Here is a 12,835-nt window from a genome sequence, read left to right on the forward strand (position 1 = left end):
TCAAGAACTTCAAATTCCTGGGGGTGCACATCTCTGAAGATCTTTCCTGGTCCAAGAACACTAACGCAATTATCAAAAAAGCTCATCAGCGCCTCTACTTCCTGAGAAGATTACGGAGAGTCGGATTGTCAAGGAAGACTCTCTCTAACTTCTACAGGTGCACAGTCGAGAGCATGCTGACCGGTTGCATCGTGGCTTGGTTCGGAAATTTGAGCGCCCTGGAGAGGAAAAGACTACAAAAAGTAGTAAACACTGCCCAGTCCATCATCGGCTCTGACCTTCCTTCCATCGAGGGGATTTATCGCAGTCGCTGCCTCAAAAAGGCTGGCAGTATCATCAAAGACCCACACCATCCTGGCCACACACTCATCTCCCTGCTACCTTCAGGTAGAAGGTACAGGAGCCTGAAGACTGCAACAACCAGGTTCAGGAATAGCTACTTCCCCTCAGCCATCAGGCTATTAAACCTGGCTCGGACAAAACTCTGATTATTAGCAACCACTTTCTGTTATTTGCACTACCAGTTTATTTATTAATGTGTGTATATATTTATAACATGGTATATGGACACATTTATCTGTTTTGTAGTAAATGCCTACTATTTTCTGTGTGCTTAAGCAAAGCAAGAATTTCATTGTCCTATACAGGGACACATGACAATAAACTCACTTGAACTTGAACTTGAACTAATTGAAAGATAATCTTTGTGGTAAATTTCAATGGAAAACAAAAACATCAATTTAGAAGCAGGTAGGCTCACTCAAATTAAAACATTAACTATTTTTCTCTTTTCACAGATGCTGCCTGATCTGTTGAGTGTTTACCAGAATTTTATGTTTCATTTCAGATTTCCAGCATGTGCAAATTTTGATTTACAGGCATAATTTGGGGTTTATTACACTTTTCATGATGGGTTCTTGAAAAGAGGCAGAAATATGGGGAAGTTGAATCTCAAGCTAGAAATCCAAAGCCAGCTGATTACATTGTTTTGTGAACTAGATATATATTAAAAAAAAGAGAGAGAGAATAAAATATGCAATGAAATAATCTAAATATAATTCTGTTGATACAGTTCGGAATGCAAGCCTTCTTGTGCTGTGTAACTCTAAGGAGCTTATTTTCTGTGCTGTAAAGTTCAAATAAAGCAGGTTTTGAATCTGAGAAATCCATAGTATTAAGAGATGAATTAAGAAAGGTTAAATTTCCAAGGTTAAACGTTTCAGAACCAGGTGAAGGGTGGATAAAGATATTAAATAGGTATATCTCTCTCAATCTCTTTATTTGTATTTCCTTTATGTCTTTTTTTTCTCTTCTCTTTTTTCTACCATTTCTTTGGGTTTTCTTAACTATCTCACGAACTAACACTACGGCTTAGGATATTATTTTCTCCTCTATCTTGACTACTCTCATTTTCTGTTCTATTCTGCTAAATTTGAAAAAAGAAGTTGTACATTAACTGTATTATCTCATTATGTATTAGATACCTATTTACCACATTATTAACCATATAACCATATAACAATTACAGCACGGAAACAGGCCATCTCGACCCTTCTAGTCCGTGCCGAACACGTATTCTCCCCTAGTCCCATCTACCTGCGTTCAGACCATAACCCTCCATTCCTTTCCCGTCCATATAACTATCCAATTTATTTTTAAATGATAAAAACGAACCTGCCTCCACCACCTTCAGTGGAAGCTCATTCCACACAGCCACCACTCTCTGAGTAAAGAAGTTCCCCCTCATGTTACCCCTAAACTTCTGTCCCTTAATTCTCAAGTCATGTCCCCTTGTTTGAATCTTCGCTACTCTCAGTGGGAAAAGCTTATCCACGTCAACTCTGTTGTATTGTACTTAATTTTAAGACAGAGACAGAGAGGGAGAAAGAAAGAGAGAGAGGGGGAAGAGAGGGAGAGAGAGAAGAGGTGGAGAGAGAGAAGAAAGAGAGGGGGGGGAGGGAGATGGGGGGAGAGAGTTAGGGGAAAGAGAGGGGAGAGAGAGTTAGGGGAAAGAGAAGGGAGAGAGAGGGAGAGAGGGGAGAGCGGTTAGAGAGAGGAGAGAGGGGACGAGAGAGAGGGTGAGTGAGGTGGAAGAGAGAGAGGGAGAGAGGGGGGGGGGAGAGAGGGGAGAGAGTTAGGGGAAAGAGATTGGAGAGATAGTTAGGGGAAAGAGGGGAGAGGGGGGAGAGAGGAGGGAGAGGAGGACGAGAGAGGGGGAGAGTGAGGTGGGAGGGAGAGAGGGGAAGAGAGAGAGGGAGAGAGAAAGGGGGGAGAGAGGGGAAGAGAGGAGAGAGGGAGGGGGGAGTGAGAGGGGGAGAGAGAGAGAGGGGGAGAGAGAAGAGAGAGGGAAGTGGAGAGAGTGCGAGGGGTGAGACAGGGGAGAGAGGAGGAGGGGGAGAGAGGGGGAGAGAGAGGGGAGTTGAGAGGAGAGAGAGCGGAAGAGAGGGGGAGAGAGAGAGGGGAGAGATAGGGATGAGAGTGAGGTGGGAGGGAGAGAGAGAGGGGAGAGAAAGAGAGGTGGGGAGAGAGGGGAGAGAGAGAGGAGAGAGAGAGGGAGAGAGAGAGGGGGGGAGAGAGAGGGGGGAGAGAGAGGGGGGGGAGAGGGAGAGGGGGATAGAGAGGCTGGGCTGCCAACTCCCATGCATTGAGCGTGAGAATCACGCATTTCACCAAATTCTCACGCTGATCACAAATTTCTCTCGCTCTGTTGTGAGAAATTCTGTGATCAACGAAAATTTCAAAACTCATATCAACTGCATGGGCCGCGGGTGTTGGAAGCAGAAGCAGCCGAAGGGCCGATGGCCTATTCTTGCACCTATTTTCTATGTTTCTATGCTTGGCAATAAAACTCGATCATTTGATTTTGAAGCATTCATGCATGGTGGAGGTATAATGTAGTTGTAAGTTATTTGGGCAAATCCTCCAAAATTATGGAAGAAATTGAATAAGCACATGGATATCTTAAAAGACAAATTTGCTGGCTGCAACGGAAAAACCCCCCCAATACACATCAAGAATCAAACCCGTCTGGCCTGTGGACTTGGACATCACACAACGGTGTGAACAGGAAAGGCTGAGACGGAGATAACGAGATTCTCTTGGATACACAAAGGGAGGAACCAAGCCTCAGCAGACGGTGGTAAACAGGCCAGCACAAGCACAATCACCATCGGGGATGATAACGATCAGGCTGAGGGATCATGACATCAGCAAACCCCTTTATCATCGGAAGCCTATTGTTCATGCCAGATCGAAACTGGGAAACATCAAAAGAACCCCTTCTATCCAGAGGACCACCTGGGGGTTTCAAAGGAAGCTCAGGTATAAAAGCCGAAGTCAAGCCAGAACTCTCTCTCTCTTCCTGCTCTTCCTGCTCTGCTGGACAGCTCGTGGGCCTGCATCGACTTCGCTGTGAGTATCCTGGTGACCTGGTGAATTTCCCGAAATAGGAGGTTGAGGGGAGAAAGGTCAAGGGGGAGTATGCTTGCAAGTAACTTGTGTTAAAGTAAGTTTTACGACGTGCCCGATAGTTTTCGTCCATAGTTTTAGTTTAAAGCATAAGTTTAGCCACGCATTGTGTAGTGTTGGTGAGATTCGATTTCTCATTGTTTAATAAAGCCTGTAAATTTTAGACTTGCTTTGAGTCCATCTTGGTTTCTGTTTTCTCTCATCGGCACACTCTGGTCAATTCAACCTTTTATCATATCCCACCATAATTCCGAGGTCTAGAACCTAGGGGAATCCTTTTGTGGAGTAAAGGGAAAAACAAAACCCCTACAGAATGGCGACCATGGCAGGACCTCGGTGGTTTGGGATATGTGATTTGTCAGAGGGGGTGAGAGAACGTAGCAAGATGGAGGAGAGAATCTCCTCTTATCTGTTTAAAAAGATCAATCTCACCAAACAATGGGTGATAGCACTGTTGAGAGCTGAGCAGCCCGCAGAAGCTGCAGCTCAATGGACGGAAAGCAAACTGTATAATAAAGGGCAGGAAAAGGCAGTTTGGCTAGCGTGCCTATCACAGCAGGTAGCCAATATGCAGAGACAGATAGATAGACTGGAAGAGCAACAGAGAGAAGCTAGGGCCAGCGCTGAAGAAAGCGCTAGAGAAGGGGAAGGGCTATCTGAGGAATGCAGTAAAGCCAGGCAGTGTATCTTGCAGGCGAGGGAGTCCCACAGAAATGCCCAGGAATTCCTCCAATGCCAGGTGGTAGAGGCAAAGGAGAGGGAAAGGAACGCCCAGGAACTCCTGGCTCAGAGTACACAGAAGTGCAGGGAGCTGGAGGGAAAGTTCCAGGATATACAAGCAGCATACAGGGTGGCCCGTAGCGAGCTAGGCAATAGTGATCACGGGCCTTGCCAGGCGAGGATAGCGCAGCTGGAGGAGACTCTGTCCAAGACTAGGGGACGGGTTCACCTGGTAGGACCAGGGGGGTCCCCCGGGGGCAGAGGGCTTCCCTCAGCAGATGATTCCCCAGTGGCAAAGGGGAATAGACCGCCTCCTGAGGCGCCGGGGATAGGTCCGGGTCGGCAGGTGGGGTTCGGGTTGTCCGGGGAGGGACAGGCCCAAGGAGGGGCGGGAGAGCACCCACAGTTAGCGGCTTCCGCGCCATGTGTAGCACACCACGAGGTGGTGGGGTTACCGATCATGGTGGGAGAGCTGGGGGTAAAGGGGCAACAGCCCAGAGTAGGGCAGATGTGCCCGGCACGGCAAAGGAAATATGGTCCCCCGGTAGGGCAGGCAGATAGGGGGCCCATAGAGAGTGATATCATCATTCCCCATGGGGCACATGTGCTGAGGGGGATGGTGGCTCAGGTTCCCAAGTTAACCAGGGCAGGAGACCCGTCATTGCATTTTATGGAGGTGCAGCAGGCAGCCGAAATAAACGATTGCGATGAGGAAGAACGGGTAAAGCTGCTACTGATGACCCTAGATTCATACCTATGCAAGGCAGTGACCTCCAGGGAAGGGGGAAGACCTGAAACATGGGTAGCGGCACAGACAGCGGTTCTGGAGGCCATGGGGTTGAATCAGGGTAGTCCTTTCACCAGGGTGGGGGAGACGGAGCAGCAGGTAGCTGAGTCCCCGGACATGTTCGCAGACAGGCTGTGGGCAGTGTATGAGGGAGCGTGTGGGATGCCTTTAGATAGGCAGAATTTAGATGGGAGAACAGCTCACTGGCTGAAGACTCTGGTGGCGAATTGCCTCCCGCGAGTTAGGGCAAGGGCCGAGCACTGGTTCGACCCAGCTGACCCAAACCTTAACGAGGCGGAGGTGATCAGGAAGCTCACCCTTGCGTACCGCAATGGAGAGAGAAGTGAGGAGAAGCCCTTCAAGGGCAAGGTGCACGAAATAGTACCGGCACCCCCAAAAGGAGGCAGTGGAAACAGGAAGGCAGCCAGACCTCTTCCGAGATGAGGCTGGTGTGCTATGGGTGTGGGAAGCCCGGGCATTACAAGAGGGAGTGCAGAAACCTAAGTAGAGCAGTGGGGGATAGGACCCCGGTAACGGCCAACCCAGCCCCGGAGGTAACAATAGATGTAAGAGATCTAATTACCTATTTGCAGTCAAAGGCGGGAGGATCCGGACAGGTAGCCATGGCAACAGGCCAGGGCACGCCCATATCCGCACCCCGGCACCTTTATGACTTCCAGCGAAACAGCCCACATTCCTATGCCCATTAGAGTATGGCCCATGTGGGAGACCCTGGGTCAAGATGGAGGTCCAGGATGTGGTCGGGAGTTACCTGCTGGACACAGGTGCTTCCAGTACTATTGTCCACATGGACAATCCCCGTACATCCCCTCTATCTAGTGGGGTACCCCTATAGTCTTGTCGGTTTTACGGGAAATGAGAAGACGGGGTTTTTCTCTGTTCCCTTGTCCATTCAATTAGGAGCACTCCAGGCGCAGTGGAAATGCGTCCTGATGAGTTGGGAGCAGGAGGGAAAGGGGATACTAGGCGCCGACTTTATAGTGGCCCACCAGGTCCTGGTGGACCTGAGGAACCACTGTTTGTGGGGCATAGCAGGAGAAGGGGCTGAGAGAGAGAAGGAGTTAATGGTCATCGAGAGGGCATCAGAGAGAGGGGCTCTGTGTGTCGTGAAGCCCAGAGAGGGGTACGATCTAGAGGTCCTAGTGAGGCAGACCCCGACAGAGTATCGAGGCCATGTTAAGCGAAATTTGGCCGCATTCGCTACTCACAAGCACGACTGTGGAAGGGTCACAGGAACAGAGGTCAGGATAGACGGGGATCCCATGTCCCGACCGCAGAAACAGTATAGTTTTCCCCGAGAAGCGGAGGCTGACTTAGAAGTCGCCTTGAGTTCACTGGTTAAGCAAAGCGTTTTGAGGCCCATAGCCACCCACGTGAACTCACCGCTCTGGCCTGTACGGAAGCCAGACAATTCCTGGAGGGCCACGGTAGATTATAGGGTCCTGAATAAGAATATTCCGGCTTGCGCACCAACTGTGGCAGCTGTAGCAGACCTATTAGCAGAAATTCCAGCGTCTGCATCTGTATTTACGGTGCTAGACATCTCGAACGGTTTCTGGTCTATCCCAGTCAGGAAGGAAGACCAGTACAAATTTGCTTTTACATTCAAGGGGCAGCAGTACACGTGGAACTGTCTTCCCCAAGGGTTCCACAATAGCCCCAGCATTTTCCACCAATGTATGGCGGAATGTTTAAAGGAATTTAGTGAGCCCCACAAGATCGTCCAGTATGTGGACGATATTTTGCTATTCACAGACACCAGTGAGGAACATGGGCCCCTAGTAAATGAACTGCTGAAGCTGCTCTGTAAGAGCGGTTTAAAAATAAACCCCAAGAAGGCACAGATAGGGTTACAAGAGGTAAAGTTCTTGGGACTGACCCTTAGGGCCGGAGAAAGGGGTATCGATACAGCAAGAAGGCAGGCAGTGCAGGAACTCCCAGTCCCAATGGACGTGGGGGGGGTAAGATCATTTCTGGGAGTCACGGGCTACTGCCGAGACTTTATAGAGGACTATGCCGCGACCGCAACACCTCTGCACCGGCTGCTACGCAAAGGGGTAGAGTGGGAGTGGGATGAGCAGTGCGAGTCGGCATTCGTCCATTTGAAGCGGGACCTGCAAAAGGCCCCAGCTCTGGGAGCCATTGACTACAGGGAGGAATTTTTCCTGGAGGTAGCCGCAAGCAGCGATGGCCTGAGCGCAGTGCTCCTCCAGGAACGGCACGGCAAGTTAAGGCCAGTGGTGTATTCCTCCAGAGTCCTCACAGAGGTAGAAAGGTCCTATTCAAACTGTGAGCGGCACCTGCTAGCCACATACTGGGCAGTGAAGAAGGTACAGGTCTTCATAAGAATGTCCCCCATAACCCTCCTGACCCACCATACCCCAACCCAGATGCTGCTGGACGGTCGGATTAAGGATGGGACCGTTAGCAGTGCGAGGATCACTCGCTGGACCCTTCTCCTTTCCCAAATGGCCTTACGGGTTGAGAGGCTATGTGAGCCCAAGCTCGCAGCCAATTTGGTGTACCCAGGGGAGCCACACCATTGCTCGGTGGAAGGGGTATGGGAGGTGGACTTTGGGCTTAGAGCAGGGTTACATCCCACGGGTAGGGAAATATACGTGGACGGGTCCAGTTTCGTGTCCGAGGGCATACGGCTCACGGGCTGTGGGATCTGGGACCCCGAGGCAGAGATAGCCCTAGCTCTTAAACTCCCACATACGTTAAGCGCCCAGCAGGCAGAGCTGGCGGCGGTAATGTACGTGGTGACCCATCCCAAGCGTTTCCCCACTCCATACACCATATGTTCAGACAGCATGTTCACATGCAATTCCTGCACGGAATATTTGGCCATCTGGTCCCGCCGAGGGTACACCTCATCAGACGGGAAGCCCCTGACCACTAAACCACTATTAGAGAGGATTGTAGCATCCGTAGGGAAGGGCGGGGATAGATATATCCATAAGGTGAAGGCCCATTCCAAAACGGAGCCACGGGGAAAGGGAAATCAGAGGGCGGATGGCTTGGCCAGGGAAGGAGCCAGGAGTGGGAAAGCATGGGACCCCTATGAGGAAGGACAGGTAGCTGCAGCCAGGGAGCAGCCTCGAGAAAAGGAGAGTGCGGGAGTGGTTTTGGCCCCGGACCTGACCATGGTCCAGGCACAAGACCCCATTTTAAAGGCTGCCTCAGCAGCCATTTGCAGGCAGGAGAAAATAGAGGGACCGTATGGGGGTAAAGACATGTCAGTGAAGGAAGGCATGTTATTCAAGGGAGATAAGTGGGTAGTGCCTTCCCTGTACAGAAGGGAATTTTTAAAACTAGCCCATGAGGGTCCAGGGGCAGGTCACCCTGGGCCAGAGACCACATGGCAGCGAGTAGAGATGGCAGGATGGTGGCCAGGGCTCAGGGAAGATGTTCGCGACTTTTGTGCAAGCTGTCTGGTTTGCGCAGCAAACAACCCAGACCCCCAGAAAAGGAAGGTTTCCATGGGACACATCGGGAGGGTGGAGGGGCCATGGCAGTCGATTCAAATTGACTACATCGGACCCCTTCCAACCGCTCAAGGGGGTTACAAGTACTGCTTAGTCCTTGTGGATGTGTTCTCAAAATGGGTAGAGGCCTTCCCTTGCAGAGCAGCCACCGCTATGGGTACGGCAAAAATCCTGGTTAGGGAGGTGTTCACCAGGTGGGGACTCCCACAGTTCGTGGAGTCAGATCAGGGGAGCCATTTCACGGGACAGGTCATGCAGTCCACCCTTAGAATACTGGGCATCAAGGCCAAGTGGCATGTGGCCTACCACCCCCAGTCCTCAGGTCCGGTTAGAGCGGTTGAACCGGACAATAAAGGAAAGGATAAGGAAGGAAACAGGGGACTCACCCAACCGGTGGGTGGAGGTTTTACCCCTGGTCCTTATGGGGATCGGGCCAGCCAGTCAGGAGTACGGGGTACTCTCCCCATGAGCTTATGACGGGTCGGGTCATGAGAACGCCAATGCACATTATGGTCCCAGCCCTAACAGAGGGACAGCTCAGGGAAGTGAACCGGGACAAGTTTGCCAAGAGGCTATTTGAACAACTTAGACAGGTTCACTGGCAGGCAGCCAGAAACATGGGGGCCCAGCACCAAAGAAACAAGCTACTGCTGGAGCCTCGCAGGCATTGCAAGTGGGCAGTGGGAGACCAGGTAATGGTCAGGAGATATGCTAGGGTAGGGGTGTTTGAACCCTTGTATGCGGGCCCATACAACATAGTGGACAAAGCCAGTCCCATGGTGTATGCCATTCAGCTTCCCCGTAGAGTCAAATGGTTCCACATCAACCAGGGTAAATTGTTTGACCCCACAAGGGCAGGGAAAAGTAAGAAAGGGGTACATGTCAGAGAACAGGATCAGGAACAGACCCGGGTTGATGTGGAAACCGTAGGGGAGCCAGGTGAGTCCACAGGTAGTCAGCCTGAAGTAGCCGGCTGTGTTCCAGGGCGAGGACTGGAAGCAGCGGAGAAGGAGGCTGACTCCAGCCCTCCGCAGGCAGGTACCGTAGACTGCCTAAGAGAGGCAGAACTAGCAGAAGCAGAGGAGATGGAGGTATCACCTCTGGTGTGGGAACCCCCGGTCAGACGTAGGAGTGACAGGGTCCCTAAACCCCCAGTAAGGTGGTCCCCATCCCTAATTAAACCTAGGGCTGGGGCCGGCCACAGGAGGGCCGGGAAGGAGAGTGGCCGAAACAGGGCACTACGGAGTGCGGCTGGAGGGAGCCCAGTCTCCACAGGGAACGTAGGGGTAACTCAAAACCCCGTAGTGCAAAGGGAGGTGAGGGGCAGTCAGGCCCCTCGACAGGAGGAGTTCTGGCCTGCACGGGAGGGCCCACCAGAGGGGTGGCCCCAGCGTGCGGGGACCAGTTATGAGTTGGCCACCCGGAGACGGTGGCGTTGTATATAGCATTGGTTTGTGTGTAAGTAGATGTAGTGTTTGGTAATTAGATATAAGGTTTTGTATAGCTACAGGGGAGTACAGGGACAGACAGTACGGGATCGAAGGGATGTGCTGTGGAAAAGTGGACCATAACAGACAAAAACAAAACCCCAAATGCCATTTAGGCGGATAGCTCTGTGGAGGCAAGGAGGTGTTTTGCTTTGTTTTCCAGATAAGTAGCCCCGCCGTATGGATGATGGCAACGATGTGCCTCCGGATGTGCGTGGCGCGTCGCGGGGACACGGAGGAGTACCACATGGTGCCCCCGCGAGACGGAATTATTATATCAGGCCCTGTTAAAAGACATGTTCCAGAAATTCCACAACCTGGATTTTGGGGACATAGACATAGAAGAGATGTACCGCGGGGGAGGGGATTTCACTTTGGGGTCCGGTAGGCAAAGACGAGGGGTGGTAATGACGGGTTTACAGCATTTAACACGGGGACATCTATTATTAATAGCATGGACAACGTAGAACTGGCCTTGCAGATCAATCAGTTGAAGGGCCAGTTAAGAAAGGTTCTGGGGGAGGAAAATGCGGGTGGTAGGATCGGGACTGCACGAAGAGGTGGCAATGACTCTACATCTAAAAGAAATCATAGCACAATTGGAGACACATGCAAAAACGATAAACGCTTTGATTAAAGAGGACCGGAATGCGTCCGATCAGGCTGCACAGAATGAGGTGTGTGGGCTGTATGGTGCGTGGTTGTTGGGGAGGGGAGGAGCAACCTGGAAGACCTGAGGCAAGGTCGGGTCCCCTCCTGGATAAGCAACCAGCACCTAGCAGCGCTACACCCTTATAACAGCACTTTGAGTCCTTGTCAGCTTCGTGTGGCCTCCGAGGCCTACCGGTACCGGTGGATTGCGGAAAATCCAATCACACCATAATGGGAGTGGTCGTACGAATCCCGGTAATGGGAACCTCGGCACGGACCAGCTCCTCTGTACCGAGTGGAGAACGTGGGAGTTGTTTCGGGGGGGGTGCATATTCGCTACGGGAAGGTCCCGCCCTATGTCATAGTGAGGGAGCAAGCTGTGACAGGCATTGACATTTTGGGTTGTCGGAGCCGGGGAGCACAGGTAATCCTGTGTCCCCAGCACATGGGCGCTGAGGCTAGGCTCAGTGTGGGTTCAGGACTGTTGGGGCACAGCCTATAAACTGCACCATGGAGGCGGATGGCGGCAGACCATGTCCCTCCACAGGTGGCGTATATAGGCAGTTGGGACGTACTGTGTCACCACAAGTGCCCAGCGGTATCAGCACGGATCACAGCTGTGGTGCCCGATACCGCACAGCAGCTTCTGCTTTAAACCCAGGGCAGAAGTCCAGTGGCACAGCAGCGAATATTACCCATCCCGGAACTTCTTCGGTTCACCTCTCGGTACGAGAAAATGTAACTGACTTATTTGACTATGTTGCCCATTTTGGGTATGATATTCCCCCAGTGAATGAAAAATTAAAAGAGTTGCTGGTGGCGGTCGAGTTGTCGCACAAACACTTCTTCTCCCTGGAACAAAAGACTCTGGATATCGCCAGGGAGATCGAAGAGATCAAGTCTCCAAGTTGGTGGGACTGGAGTCCTGGTCATAGTACAGCATGGGTCCGCATCGTGTCCCATGTTCTGATCATCTGCCAGATGATAATTGTGGTGTATTTGCTATGCATTAATTGCAAATTTAAAAGGCGGAGGCGGATGGCCAAATTACAACAGCTGGTAAATCGAGCCGCCCGACGTCACCATAACGACACCCCATCACTGTAAAATGTCTGTACTCTAGTGCAATAGTTTTGTACATAAGTTGTAATCCCTGCATTTTCAGGGAATGGTCGTGAGGGTACTGTATGGTTTGTGGGATTGATGTAAAGTAAAAGGTGTATAGTGTAAGTTAATGTGCTTCGAGGGCCTAGTTAGCGATTAAGGGGGCTTTCGGGGTACATAATTTCACCTTCTCACCAGGAGTGTTACAGCTCTTGAGGCTGGAGGATTGCCCACTAACTTTGTCAATCGACACGGTCCGTGCGAGCCTGGACGTGTCGTAGGGGCATGTAAGTTATTTGGGCAAATCCTCCAAAATTATGGAAGACATTGAATAAGCACATGGATATCTTAAAAGACAAATTTGCTGGCTGCAACGGAAAAACCCCCCCAATACACATCAAGAATCAAACCCGTCTGGCCTGTGGACTTGGACATCACACAACGGGTGAACAGGAAAGCTGAGACGGAGATAACGAGATTCTCTTGGATACACAAAGGGAGGAACCAAGCCTCAGCAGACGGTGGTAAACAGGCCAGCACAAGCACAATCACCATCGGGATGATAACGATCAGGCTGAGGGATCATGACATCAGCAAACCCCTTTATCATCGGAAGCCTATTGTTCATGCCAGATCGAAACTGGGAAACATCAAAGAACCCCTTCTATCCAGAGGACCACCTGGGGGTTTCAAAGGAAGCTCAGGTATAAAAGCCGAAGTCAAGCCAGAACTCTCTCTCTTCCTGCTCTTCCTGCTCTGCTGGACAGCTCGTGGGCCTGCATCGACTTCGCTGTGAGTATCCTGGTGACCTGGTGAATTTCCCGAAATAGGAGGTTGAGGGGAGAAAGGTCAAGGGGAGTATGCTTGCAAGTAACTTGTGTTAAAGTACGTTTTACGGACGTGCCCGATAGTTTTCGTCCATAGTTTAGTTTAAGCATAAGTTTAGCCACGCATTGTGTAGTGTTGGTGAGATTCGATTTCTCATGTTTAATAAAGCCTGTAAATTTTAGACTTGCTTGAGTCCATCTTGGTTTCTGTTTTCTCTCATCGGCACACTTGGTCAATTCAACCCTTTTATCATATCCCACCATAATCGAGGTCTAGAACCT

This window comes from Amblyraja radiata, chromosome 2 (genome assembly GCF_010909765.2).
Source record: "Amblyraja radiata isolate CabotCenter1 chromosome 2, sAmbRad1.1.pri, whole genome shotgun sequence".
Taxonomy (NCBI): Eukaryota; Metazoa; Chordata; class Chondrichthyes; order Rajiformes; family Rajidae; genus Amblyraja; species Amblyraja radiata.